The sequence below is a fragment of the Panthera onca genome, chromosome B3 (genome assembly GCF_046562875.1).
Source record: "Panthera onca isolate mPanOnc1 chromosome B3, mPanOnc1 haplotype 2, whole genome shotgun sequence".
NCBI lineage: Eukaryota > Metazoa > Chordata > Mammalia > Carnivora > Felidae > Panthera > Panthera onca.
The window spans coordinates 87,874,489-87,889,018 of NC_138344.1; the positions used below are offsets into that span (position 1 = coordinate 87,874,489).

The following is a 14,530-nucleotide window of genomic DNA, read 5'->3' on the forward strand; positions in this document are numbered from 1 at the left end:
GGTGAGGGAATGGTGTGCCAGATGGTACAGGTTTTCCTGCTCCTTTCACTGGAATCTCTTCTTGGTTTTACAATGGCCTGGGTGTTTTATCTTTTCTCCTGGTCTCTAGAGTTCTTTGGTACATGTATTGTTAACTCAGTGTCTCTGTGAAAGAAGAAGAGCCAGTAGCTTTACAGTTCACCATATTTTTAGAAGTAACATTATAAAGCAAAATAATTGCTTAGGATATAGGATTTATTATCTATAAATAATGATCTCTTATTCTATTGTACTATGAAATGACATGTTTTGAAATTTATTTATTTTCATGTTTAGTTTATCCTGACCTGCACTTTTGCTGTATCAGTTTATTTTAGGGGAAGACCAGTCAACTATTTCCCTACGCAGCACAAACATCATATTTTTTGTATACTTAAAATTTTTTTCTTAAAAAGAGATTATTTGTGTTCAGACAATAGGCTACCAAGTATTCTTGTGCATGTGTGTGTATGTATGCATGCATGTGTATATGTAAATAGAAGGCCAAGGAAGAGTAGGATCTTTCTTCCAGACTTATTAGAAGCAGGATACCTGTATTTGAGGCTAGGGAGAAATAGATTGTTTATGGTAGTGCCTCATTTATGGATACACTGAAAGCAGGGAAAAGTTCAGATTATAGAAAATGGTCTTTTGGAATTAGTAAACTAATGAGTAGTTATTGATTGCTACTGTTTCTCACTGTCAGAGTCATTGTATGATTATGCTAATAAAGGTGTATTTATTACTTGCCTTAAGGTACTTTTATGGGTTGAATTGTGTCATTCCCAAAAAAGCTACATTGGAGTCCTAGCCCCAAGTACCTCTGACTGTGACCTTATGTGGAGATAGTGTATTTACAGAGGTAATTAAGTTAGAACAATGTTGTTATGGTAGGTTTTAATCCAATATGACTGGTATCCTTATGAAAAGGGAAAATTTAGACATACAGATAGACATGCACACAGTGACATCATGTGAACATTAAGGCAGACATTGGAGTGATGTGGTACAAGCCAACGGACACCAAAGATTGCCAGGAAATCACCAGAAGCTATGAGACAGGCATGAAACACATTCTTCCTTACAGGCTTCAGGTGGCAACAACCCTATTGATATCTTGAACTGAACTTCCAGCCACCAGACTTTGAGACCACAAATTTCTGTTGTTTAAGCCACTCAATTTGTGGTATTTCATTATAGGAGTCTCAGGAAACTAATACAGTAACCTCTTATGTTGCATAATTTAAAAACAAATCTTTATAAATGATTATCAAAGATGTGCTATATCCATCAGCATAAACGCATCCTGGGGTAATGTAGGTGTATGTTCTCACTTGTCAATGCTTGAGAGTCTTCCTTTCAATCCAAAAATTTTCTACTCTTATCTCACTCAAATGTTTTCATAGTCATACTGTTGGCATGCAGATACACAAGTTTCTTTTATGATCTTGGGGACAATATTTGGTAGAATAAATTGATCGTTTTGTGTGAAATCTTTTAGAGTCACCATCATCTCTGCCTTTCTCTCTCCTTTCTTTAAGGGATTAACACACCCTTGTAATATGTTTTTAAATATTTTTAAGGTTTAAAAAGTGTTTAAAGTTTATAATTTCTAATAGGAAAACATCATCTGAATGAAAACCCTAAGAGCAAACCACTGTAAAATGTCTCAGTTGCATGTGGGGCAGAGGGGTAGGGATTATCTTCACAGCACCCCAGCTTTCTCCATGAGGTCAGAGGTACAATGGTTTGTATTATTGTGACTTCCAATAGGTGATCGAAGTTGCTTTTCCTTCAGCAAGGGCTTTATTTGTCAGAAGGGCATTATGCCTGACCTCCAAATTTGGCTGACAATTTACTGATGAGATTCATAACCTTTGGGTTACTCTGATATTTTGACATATTTGCTGGGTTCTGGGCCACATCCTGGAAGGCCACCATAACTTCTGGATCCTGCATGGCTGTGAGAACCTCTGGGTCACTAAGAATTTCATTGAACCCAGGCATTCCTGCCATTCCAGGCATTCCCCCCGCCATTCCAGGCATGCCTCCGGGAAAATTACCAGGCATTCCCCCAGGAAAGCCACCTGGAAAAGAGCCATACTGAGCTCCTGATTGTCTCTGGCTCCTTCCTCCCTCTGGGCTCTCTCATGTTCTTCCCGAGCCTTCTCAACCCTTTCTATTCTTTCTTGATCTCTCGCTCTTCATGTTTTCGCTTATACTTTCTCCGATGTTCAGCAATTTTCTGGGCCCTCGGTTGAACTTCTTTCAACATTGCACTAGCATCTTCATCATAATCCAGTTTACAAGCAAAGTCAAGATCATGTGCTGCTTCTTCCCTATGGCCCAGAAGTCAGTGTGCTTTCCCTCGCCACTTGTAAGGCTGAACTGATTCAGGATTTATTTCAATAGCTCTGTCACAGCCTCGGATGGCAGCATTTAGCTTCTGTAATTTGATGAAGACACTGGCTCTCTTGGCATACAGAATGGCCAAGCGAGGATTCAGCTTGATGGCATCCATGAACAAGTCAATGGCTTTTTGTAGTTCACCATCATTTAGGGCATCAATGGCAGCCACTTTTTTTTTTTTTATCTCTACATTTCCATCTCCCATTTCTTGAGGGGCATCAGTATCTGGTTCAATCACACCTTCATTGTCAATTTCTAGATCACTTCCCTCACTTGATTGTTCGTCTATCTTTATGTTTTCCTCCCTCTTCTTACTATCTGTTTTTTCTTCCTTGATATCGTCTTCTGATTTAGTTTTATGAGTAGCAGGTGGTATTTTACCGCCCCCCCCCCCCCCCCATGCTCTCCACCCACTCCCGTAGGAAGCGCATTTCCTCGGTGTGCAGAACGCTCGGATCCCGCTTACACATTTTCACGAAGGCCCGAAGCTGGCTCGCTTTGTGGGGGTCCATGGTCCAGAGGCGGCGATTGGCGGCGGAGGCACCTAACGTTGTGGCCCGGTTCCAGGCGCAGGTACTAGCTCAGTGTGACCGGGTGGAAGAGGCTCTGCTTTTTTCTTAAGAGATGTTTGGGTAGGACTCAGACGCTCTCATAATTTTGTAGAGGACAATTGTGGAAGGCCAAGGAAGAAAGACTAGCAATTTTGACGTGTCTAGTTCTATTTTTAGTTTTTTTCTTTCTTACAAGGATTTCACTGGTCAAATCAGATTTTTTCCTTTAGAAATTATTTTGCAGAATGGATTGCTATCACTTTAACTCACTCTCCTTTGGGCCAAATCAGATTTGCTGAGCAAGATAATACAGTTATTTGTGCTGCAGTAGTAAGGAAAAGAAGAATGAATGGCTTGTAACAGATGCTGTGTTACAAATGTCAGAGCTTTCAATGAGCCCACGACTCTAAAAGGTCATACCATTTTATAGTTATACATTTTAAGCTCAGTAATAAATACAGGGTATGTGCTATACTTCCTACTTTAAATGGATTGGTTTCCCAATTTTCTGTGTCAAACGATGGCTTTACCATCTGCTGCTGTTTTACTGCATTCCTTCAAACCCAAGCCTTTCCTCTTTCCTAATGTGCTTGTTAACTTGAAGGAGGTGCCATCATCAAGACCTCACACTGTGGAGCTTTATAATATTTGTCCAACAGTGATATGACTGATTGATTTGGAACAGCCCTCAATGCCAGAAATACACTGGGAGAAGAATTATATGAATTCTAAGATCATTGTTAAGATTCTGGTCAGCATGACTTGGTAAGCAGATCATGCTGTAGTCCTTTTCTGCATATCAATTTGTTCAAAACAAAGTTCTTTTATTCAAAATTTCTATATCCTTACTTATTTTTGTGTACTTTATTTGTCATGAATTGAGAGAGGAATGTTATAATTTCCTACTGTGATTATAGATTTATTTTTGCATTTCTATCAGATTTTATATATTTTAAGACTCTACCTAATTTCATGATGTATCTTGACTATGTGCTACATCATATGAAGCATCCTAAATACACTGCTCACTTGATATTTTGACCTTTAATTATAATATGTCTGATTACTATTACTTTTTACTTTTGTTTTTAAATGTTTTAATTAATTTTTTAATTGAGGTATAATTGATATATTAGTTTTTGGGTACACTTTTTTTTTTTTTGCCTTTGGAATCTTTTATTCAGATCTATTTTCACAATTACACAGCTGCAAGATTGCACTTGTTTTTCTTTTTTTTTTTTTTTAATAAAATCCATTCTTATCCATAAAAATTTCCTGGCTTCCCCTTGCCAATGGTGGAGCCAGCTTAAGCTGGGAGGGAGGTGACGTTTGTGTTCAGAGCATCTGGCCGCCTTTCTTTTCCCTTTGGGTAGTTATCCTTTCTGGTTCTAGGATATTTATGAATCCATAATCTCTTTTTAGAATTACACTTTAATTTTTAAAAGCATTTAACATCTATGTATTTTTATTCGAAGTCATTTGGTTTGGCATGTGTCTGGGACAGACAGCTTATAGCTGGATTTAATAATGCAATATGACTTTCTACTTTTGATGTTTATTTATTTTTGAGAGAGAGACAGAGTGTGAGCAGGGGAGGGGCAGAGAGAGAGAGGGAGACAATGAATCCAAAGCAAGCTCCAGACTCTGAGCTATCAGCACAGAGCCCTGTACAGGACTTGAAACCACAAACCACAAGATCATGACCTGAGCCAGAGGTGGACAGTTAACCAACTGAGCCACCCAGGCGCCCTGACTTTCCACTTTTAATAGAGTAATTTACCTAGTTTGCCATGTATTGTCATTGTTGATATGTTTGGGATCATTCTTGCCATGTTACCTTGTAATGTATGTTTTATATAGTCCAAATTATTTATTTTTTTTAATCTTCCCAATTTTCAGCTCTTGTTTTGATCAAGATATTTGTGTTCTGTTTTTCTCCTCTTATGGTTAGGAAATTCTATTCTATTCCTCTGGACTCTAGAGGTTAATTTTTACTTTTTTTTTTTTTTTACTTTTTTTTTTTTTTAACGTTTATTTATTTTTGAGACAGAGAGAGACAGAGCATGAACAGGGGAGGAGCAGAGAGAGAGGGAGACACAGAATCTGAAACAGGCTCCAGGCTCTGAGCTGTCAGCACAGAGCCCAACGCGGGGCTCGAACTCACGGACCGTGAGATCATGACCTGAGCCGAAGTCAGATGCTTAACCGACCAAGCCACCCAGGCGCCCTTAATTTTTACTTTTTAAAGCATACACTTAAACATACATTTTTTTTATCAGCATATAAAATAAACCAGCAAATATATCCTTTCTGAAGAAAGCAGGGAATACTCTTTGTTTTATCTACCTCCTTCTCCTGGTATCTCCCTCCCATGCTGAGATCATCTGAGATAATAGTTTCAGGCCATTTATTATTTAACATTAAAATTTATTTAGTTAATATTTTATTGATTTCATTGCTGATCTATTTTTTTTTTGCCATTTCTTAGATTCTTTTTGTTTTTCTGACATTCACATATTGTCCCCCAACCCCAGCTTTACTGAGGTATAATTGATAAATAAAAGTTATGTATATTTATTTATTTAATAGTTTAAACTTTTTATTTCAAATAGTTTTAAGTTTACAGAAGATTTCCAAAGAAAACACAAAGATGTCTTGTATTCCCATCACACTGGTTCCTCTAATGTTCCCTTCATACATAACCCTGGTCCATTTATCAACAATCCACTTATAACATTGTTACAGTAAAATATATATATTTAAAGTGTACAATGTGTTGTTTTGCTATACCACATATGTTTATGGAGGGCTTGTAGGAGATAACATTTCTTTATCCTTGATAATCTGAAAATAAATTTAACTTTGCCTTCATATTTGAATAATATTTTGCCTGAAGAAAATTTCAGTTTCAAAATAATTTTCACTTAGAACTTTGAAGATATTTATCTAGTATCCTGTTGAATCTAGAGTTGATATGACATGTGATACCAGCCCGATTCTTTTTTTCAGTGAATAATCCCCCTGCCCCATCTTTCCTTTTACCTTTTTGACTTTATCCTTAAATTATACATAAATGTGGTTTAAACTTATATAAAAATGTATCCAGGTGTGAGACCTTTTTCATTCATCCTCTTTGGTCCTTCAGTTTTAAGGTCAGGATTTTTTTTTCAGCTATAAGAGTGTGTCTTCCATTATTTTCTTGATTTTTTTTTTCTTGGTTCCTTTCTTTCTGGTCATTTCTTTTTTTTTTTTTTTTTTTTTTTAATTTTTTTTTTATTTTTGGGACAGAGAGAGACAGAGCATGAATGGGGGAGGGGCAGAGAGAGAGGGAGACACAGAATCGGAAACAGGCTCCAGGCTCCAAGCCATCAGCCCAGAGCCCGACGCGGGGCTCGAACTCACGGACCGCGAGATCGTGACCTGGCTGAAGTCGGACGCTTAACCGACTGCGCCACCCAGGCGCCCCTCTTTCTGGTCATTTCTTATGGAACTTTGGTACATGAAGGCTGGATCTTCTGGAGTTTTCCTCCATGTAGTTTACAATTTTTATATCATTTATTTGTAAATAATTTCAAACTTATAGGAACATTGTAAGAACAGTACAAGGAACTGCTGCATATCCTCCAACCAGATTTAGAAACTGTTAACCTCTCACCACATTTACTTTACCATTCTCTCTCTCTTTATATGTGTATGATTTTTGGTGGGGAACATTTGAGACTAAGTTAGAGTTGGTTCTGTATTACCCCTAAACACTTTAGAGTGAGTTTCCTAAGAGCAAGGATATTCTCTTTTATAATCATATTACAATGAATTAAAATAAGGGTTTTAACATTGATATACTAGTATTATCTAATTAAAAATTTTTATACATTTCATCTTTTTGTTCCTTTTGTGATATTTTGGAATCATTAATTTTTAGTTGTGTTGATTCATTTTTTCCCAGCCCGTCTATTTTTTGTTTGTTTGTTTCTTTTGTTTTTGTTGAAGTATAGTTGACACACAGTGTAACATTCGTTTCAGGTATACAACACAGTGATTTAACAACTCTATACATTATGCTATGCTCACCACAAGTATAGCTACTGTCTTCAGCTCATCTATTGAGTTTTTATTTTGACAATCATTATTTTTCATTTGCAAGATCTGTAATTGGTTCTGTTTCATAGCCTGATCTCGTTTCATGGATAGTGTGTCTTTTCTTATTTCATTAAAATTATTAATTAAATTTCTTTTAAATTTACTTTATGTTCCCTCTAATATTTATTCTTACTGAGTTCACGTGCTCATATTTCTTCTGTTCTTCAGTGCTTCTCTTTTATTGTGTTGTTAATATTTTGAGGATTCTTGGTTGTGTGCTCATCTTTTTGTATTTAAGAGTCCTTGTGGACACCCAGTAAATGCTGCTTCTGTTTATCACAGCTTGCTTCATTTATTGTGGGGAAGGGTGAGCCAGTGGCCATTATTCTGACTGTAATATTCTGTTTCTCATTGATGTTACCAGCCACCAGTTACCTTGACTTTGCTTGGCAAGATTTGCATTCATATTAACTATTCTTGCCAGAGACAGATGATTTTGCTGTGTGTTGCATGGTGAAATAGTGGAAGGGGAGTTTGTGTCAGTTATCTATGGTTGTAGCAACACCAGAAACCTTTCTAAAATGTAGCAACTTGATATAATTGCACAGTTACTTAGTTGACAATTTTGTGGGTGGGCTAGGTAGCTCAACTGGGCTGGCTCTGTTTTTTTCTCTGCTGTTCTCGTTTGTGCATCTGTGGCCAGCAGATAGTTCTGTGATTCTGGTGTTCTGCTGTCAGTTGGTGGGTTGGTCGGAGGCTGGCTGGTCTCAGATGGTCTCACTTACATGTCTGGCAGTTGGTTGAACTCCTTGGTTCTCCTCCATGAAGCCAGTTTTTATTTCTTTAGCAAGCCATGCTGAAGAAATATGGTTTTCTCAGTTCTAAGTACAATAAGAGAAAAAGACTTTCAAGCCTGGTCTCCATCATATTTGCTAATGTTCCATTGGCCAAAGCAAGTCAGATGGCCAGCCCAGATTCAAGGAGTGAAATAGAGTTCACTTCTTTATGGAAGGAATTTGAATATCACATTGCAGGGGTGTGAATGCAGAGAAAGGAAAGATTTGTGACTGTGATAGAGCAACCTGCCCCAGAGTTGCTGACCTATGCGGCTACACTAAATGTGGTTCTTCTAACAGTAACTCGAGTAGTTTCCCAGGCTGTCATCTGCCATCAGTGCTTGCCATTACAGAGTTTGGAGTACACTTGGCATCTTTTCATCTTGTTTCAGCTTCTGGTTGTGTGTGTGTGCGTGTGCGTGTGCGTGTGTGTGTGTGTGTGTGTGTGTGTGTGTGTGTGTTGGGACCATGCTTTTCTTCATACTTCCAACTCCACCTGCTTTCTGTCTTTTAGGGCTTCACTGTTATTTCTAATATACTGAGGGTACTTGTTCTTATTCTCTAGACCTCATATGGACTTTTAAAGTTTTTATATTTAATTTATTTTTTAAATTTACATCCAAGTTAATATATAGTGCAACAATGATTTCAGGAGTAGATTCCTTAATGCCCCTTACTCATTTAGCCCATTCCTCCTCCCATAACCCCCAGTGGGCCTTTTAATTTTTTAAAATAAAATATTTAAAAGACCTAGGTGTATTTTAGGCAGGAATAGCACTTGGTCATATTCTTGGTTTGATTTCTTATTTGTATTACTTTTATTAACAGATTAATAAATTCAAAGTATGGAACTGAGTGCTTTTACTGATATATCACCTATTTCTACTGTCTTCTCTGAGATGACCACTTAAAGGGGTTGCCTAAGATGACTGTATTGCACCATGAAAATTTTGTCTTAATTAAAAAATTTTATCTGAATCAGTAGAGTTTTCTTTGGAAGAATAAAAGAGCAAAAATTGGCCACTTTGAAAATTACCATATTGGGGCACCTGGGTGGCTCAGTTGGTTAAGCGTCCGACTTCAGCTTAGGTCATGATCTCATGGTTTGTGAGTTTGAGCCCTGTGTTGGGCTTTATGCTGACAGCTCAGAGCCTGAAGCCTGCTTTGGATTCTGTCTCTCTCTCTCTCTCTCTCTCTCTCTCTCTCTGTCCCTCCCCCACTCATGTTCACTTGCTCTCTCTCTCTCTCAAAAATAAACATTAAAAAAAATTTAAAAATGTCATATTGTGTGGAGTTGAAGAATAATTTGAAAATAATCAGCATTGAAAACCTTTTACATGTAACTGCTTTTACCCTCGCTACCTAAAGTAAGTATTTTATAGAGGAAACATTTATTATTTTTATTTTTTATTCGTCATGTTAGCTATTGTAGTCTCCTCAGTTCTTAGGCTTAATATTAAAAGTCTCTCTCTTGAACATAGAGCCCTTTCAACATAAAATTGCTCTTTGAGAGTCAGCAAGGATTGAATTTGCCTGGAAAACTGCTATCCTATTGAAGGCTAATGACAAAAAGTTCAGCTTGTTTATTCACTTCACTGCATTCAAAAAATGGTGCTGTCACATAAATATGTTGGTTATTGAAACTATTTCCCACAGCGTGCACTTTTCCTGAAGAGTGCATGCTGGTCATTTTATTAGTTTCACTTGGTTTCTTAAACCCAGGAGAATGAGTGAATGAATGGATAAGAACAACAGTAGAGAAGTGTCTGAATCTTGAATTCTTCCCCTTTCATCGATACTTAAATATCCTCATCTGCTCATCTCTAAAGAACCTCTCTATATCCACCTCACCCTTCCAGCAGTTCTCTGTCCACAATTATGCTTCTGAACACAACTACACTCTGTCCATTTTCTCACCTCCCATCCTCTGCAATTAGACTTCTTCATCAGAATTCTGTTAAGATCTTGCTGAGGTCACTCATCACCTCTTTGTGACTAAACTCAGTGGGAAAATTTCCATCTTCATTTATTCACCAAACATTTGTAGAGCTCCTATTGTGTTGTGAGCACTGTTCTAGGTGCTGGGATACAGTGTTGAGCAAGACAGATAAAATTCCTGGTGTCATGGAGCTCATGCATAAGAATATCAAGTACTGGTATGTGTTACAGTGAAAATAAAATGAAAGGAGGTGGGGAGAGACATAGGAGAGAGAGAATGCTTGGATACTTGAATGATGAAAAGAGCCAGCTTAGCTTCATCTAAACCTAGAAGCAGTGAAAGGAGCCATTGTAGCTACTGCTGTGGTATCTCGTATGAAGGCCATATGGAAGCTTGCCTGGAGACAGACTGTAGTGTTAGGAGATGAGGAGACAGGGCTGGTGATGTGGCTAGATTCTCCTTGAACGACATATCCAAGGCCTAGGAGATGGTGAGGCAGAATAAATTTGGAAAGGTACATAAACAGCCCAATTGGGTAGCCATCATAATAGTAACTTATTATGGGTCTAATGCAGCAAAACAACTTGTCTTTTTATTCAATTATACACATTCAATTTTTATTCAATTATAGATATATCATTATAGTGTATTTAATATGTATATATTAGCCTTATCAATAGTGTATGAGCTATATTTGATCTGTGGTTTTCACCATCACACCAATAATGCCCTTTACTGGGGGGTTTGAAAGTCTTTGCCATAAAATTTCTAAGGGATTGTGACTGTTTATCAGACATTTAGTTTGTCATGGTGTTAGATTGACCAGGCAATTGCTCATGTTGGAATTTGTAGGTTATGATTTGATAAATTAGTTGACTGCTGCTACAGAGGGAGCCATTTGTGTTTGCCTTTTCTTTGATAATTCACTGGAAAACTGTGAATAATAATATTGCATATAAAAGAGACAAGGATGGATAAAGGTGTAAGAGAATAAATTTTCTCTGTAAGTAGCAAACAGCCATGAATCTCTTATTAAATTTTCCAGGCAGGGAGCCTGTCACTCTAAGCATGAGTTCTTATTGTAAGGAAAATTTAGACCAGTTATGGACTTATTGTTCTAAAGCACTCAAACAGAGTTGAAATGTTTTATAGCCTAGTCATATTTTTGGGGGGAGGGGATCAAGGGTAAAATAAAAAGCCATTAGTGAAATTTCTAAGCATAATAGTTCTTAGCTATAAGCAAGAAACCGAATTTGGTTGATTTGTGAAGAAAATTATTTATTCAACGGACACTGAGCTAGAGAACCAGCCTTGGGACTATTCAGATAGGAACAACATTCCAAATCATGCCGTGGAACCAGCTCAGTGGAGACATTGCTGTCATTGCTGCTAAGAACTACAGCCTGCACTGTTGACATCCCTAGCAATGGAGTCTGGAAGCTGCCATCAGCTCTGCTATCCCTGCTACCTAAAGAACTTGATTTTTGTGACAGCCACCTCTATTACCATAGATAATTTATTCCTTCTGTGTCTCACCTGACAAAGAGAACGATGCTGCTTTGGTCAGCAAGGGCCTGTTATGGGATTTGGTGGGTTTGGGGTACTTATGACATCCAAATTCATCCATTTTCCTCCATTCCAAATCTCAGTTTTGTTCTATCCTGATCAATGCTTTTACTTACACATAAGTGATCTCAGTGGGCTGACATTATAATTTTAGAAAGCTACAGGATCAAAGTTCGAGTTTGATTTTCAGTTTTCTCAGCCCTGTGGCTGAAAGCGATAAGACATTCTTTTAGCCGTCAGAGAAACTTGGGATTTCACTTCATGCCTCTAGCCATGAATTTGCGATTTCAGCTTGTCATTCTTCCCCTTTAAGCACTGTAGCACTGTTAGAAACAATGTCCACGCCCCACAGTTCTTGAATGCCTCATGCCTGTCATATACTCCTGTGGCTGGGCTATATGGTCCTCATTAACCCTGTCTTCAATGAAGACTTCTTTGAGGTGATGATTTGATAATTTGTGCCATGGGCTTCCATTCACATCTCTTCATACTGACTGGATTTTCATTGTTATTATTTCCTTTTTAAAAATGCTTATTTATTTTGAAGGAGCAAGAGAGAACATATGTGTGACTGGAGGAGGGACAGAGAGGGAGACAGAGAATTCCCAAGCAGTCTCCATGCTGTCAGTGCAGAGCCCAACATGGGGCGTGATCTAAGGAACCGTGAGATCATGACCTGAGCCAATATAAAAAGTTGGATGCTTAAGTGACTGAGCCATCCAGGCACCCCCATTTTTTACTAACTAGGCCAGATATTCCATTCCCATTTTTTTCTGAGGGACCATTGCCTACAACTGCAACTGGAAGCAATTTATGTCACTTAGTGTTCCCTTAAATCAACTCTATACATTGTAAGCATAAAACAAATTAATTATTAGGACATTCAGCTGTACAGAATCTTCAGGGCTGTGGAGCTAGGAACAATACTCCAGATCATGCCCCATAAGGACACCATTATTACTGCTGCTGAGACTGGGTACTGTAGTGTGCAAAGCTGATAGCAATAATAATGGACCTAGAATTAGGGTCACTAGAACTGCTGCCATTGCTACCCTAGGGATATTATCATGCTCCATCTCTTGTCATTGCCAGACTGAATTGCTCACATTCTCCTCGTCTTTGCATTGCTGGTTCACAATTCAGAATTTACAGTGGATGCATCTGACTGGTAGAACTTAGGTCATGGGCTCATGTTTCAATTGTGAAGGCCACTAAGAAGGTGACTATCTGGCATTTTTTCCCCCCTATAGTTTGTGGCAGGCTCTACCACCTACCAGTACTCATAAGTTGCAAGACCTCTAAAATATAGGGAGTAATTTTGCTAAATACTATAATAAATTGGCTCTTTCAACACCCATCTAATCCTCTTCTAGATAGTCTTTCTAGAAAGTGATGGGTTCCTAGTCTCTGTTGCCATTGTAGAGTACATATACAAGACTTGGATATAAATCCAACTCATATGGCTGTGTGAGTGGAAATTGGACCTTCTGCAAGCATGGTTGTGAAGGTGTTTTGTTTTAGAATGGCTCTGGGGGACTTCTGGCATTCAGAACCAAGGGTGCTAACTTGTGATTGGGGTTGTTAATGAAATTTCTTAGAACAGACCCACAGTGGAGCTATGCCTTTTCTCTCACTGTGTTGTCCTTGGCTCACTAACTCTGCCTGTGAGCCCCCAGGTCTTATTCTTTGTCTGTCTCAGGGATTCTATGAGCTGGCTAATAATTCTTCTTACATCCTTTTCTGCTAAAACTAGCTTGATTCAGTGCTATGATTTGCAAGTTAAAACCCTGAGTAGTAGAAAGTTTAAGGTGACAGGTGGCCCTAAAGAATGATAAATAACCCCTATGTTAAAATATACATGTAGAGATTGGAGGTGTTGATCTTCACTCACTTTTTTTAAGTTATTATTATAATTTTTTTTTTTTTTTTTTTGTAAAATATTTTTCTTTTTTTTTTTAAATTTTTTTTTTTTCAACGTTTTTTTTTTTTTTTTTTTATTTTTATTTTTGGGACAGAGAGAGACAGAGCATGAACGGGGGAGGGGCAGAGAGAGAGGGAGACACAGAATCGGAAACAGGCTCCAGGCTCCGAGCCATCAGCCCAGAGCCCGACGCGGGGCTCGAACTCACAGACCGCGAGATCGTGACCTGGCTGAAGTCGGACGCTTAACCGACTGCGCCACCCAGGCGCCCCTATTATTATAATTTTTAAAAAATGTTTATTCACTATTTATAGGAAAACTGACTAGGGTACCTGGATGGCTCAGTCAGTTGAGCATCTGACTTTCGCTTAGTCATGGTCTCACAGTTCATGGGTTCAAGCCCCATGTTAAGTTCTGTACCAACAGCTTGGAGTCTGGAGCTTACTTCGGACTCTGTGTCTCCCTCTCTTTCTGCCCCTCCCTACTCATGTTCTGTCTCTCAAAAATAAATAATCATTAAAATTTTTTTAAAAAGTTATTAGTATACTTGGATGTGTATGGTTGGTGATTTTGAAAGCAATGTGTTCTATTAGATTAAATCCATTTGTGAATTTCATGTCTCAATCCATAGAGATTGGAGTATATATCAGAAGCACTGTAGATGCTGTGTCATTGTGATAATACTAATACATAACATTTGTTGAGTGCTCACCAGGTAATGCTACATGGATTATTTTTGTAGTCTATAGAATAAACTTTTGAAATATTTGCTCTTGCCATCCATATTCTACAGATGAGGAAATTGAAGTTAGAATAGTTAAAATACTTTCCTAAGGTCACTCAGCTAGGTAGGCAGGAGTGGGATTTGGACCTATAGCTGTCTGATGTGGATTCCTCATTTATTCCATTAAGTAAACACTGCCTCTTATTATGAATTTAGATTTACCTGCTCTGCTCAGAATTGCATAGAATTTGATGAGGAAGTTAAGATGGAAGATGCATATTTAACAAAGAATGCCAGAGAAACAACATGAGTGCTCCATAGGGGAGTTATGGGCTCGAAGCTAATGAGTCTCCTGGATGGATCTCTTCTGTATAGGAATTAGGAAAATTTTCCTTAGGCAGGTGAATTATGCTCATTATGCTTGAAAGCCTTGATACCCCAAGTATGGTCCATGGACCAGCCGCATTGGCATCACTTGGGAGCTTG

General features: G+C 38.1%; 1 long non-coding RNA gene and 1 pseudogene across 1 annotated transcript in view; one reads left to right on the forward strand and one right to left on the reverse strand.

Annotated features, from left to right (window-relative positions):
• The window catches only part of LOC144616659 (uncharacterized), a 179,759-nt gene that overhangs the window by 80,952 nt on the left and 84,277 nt on the right, over positions 1 to 14,530 (forward strand). The window lies entirely within an intron of this gene.
• LOC132669744 (hsc70-interacting protein pseudogene) lies at positions 1,806 to 3,006 on the reverse strand (annotated as a pseudogene).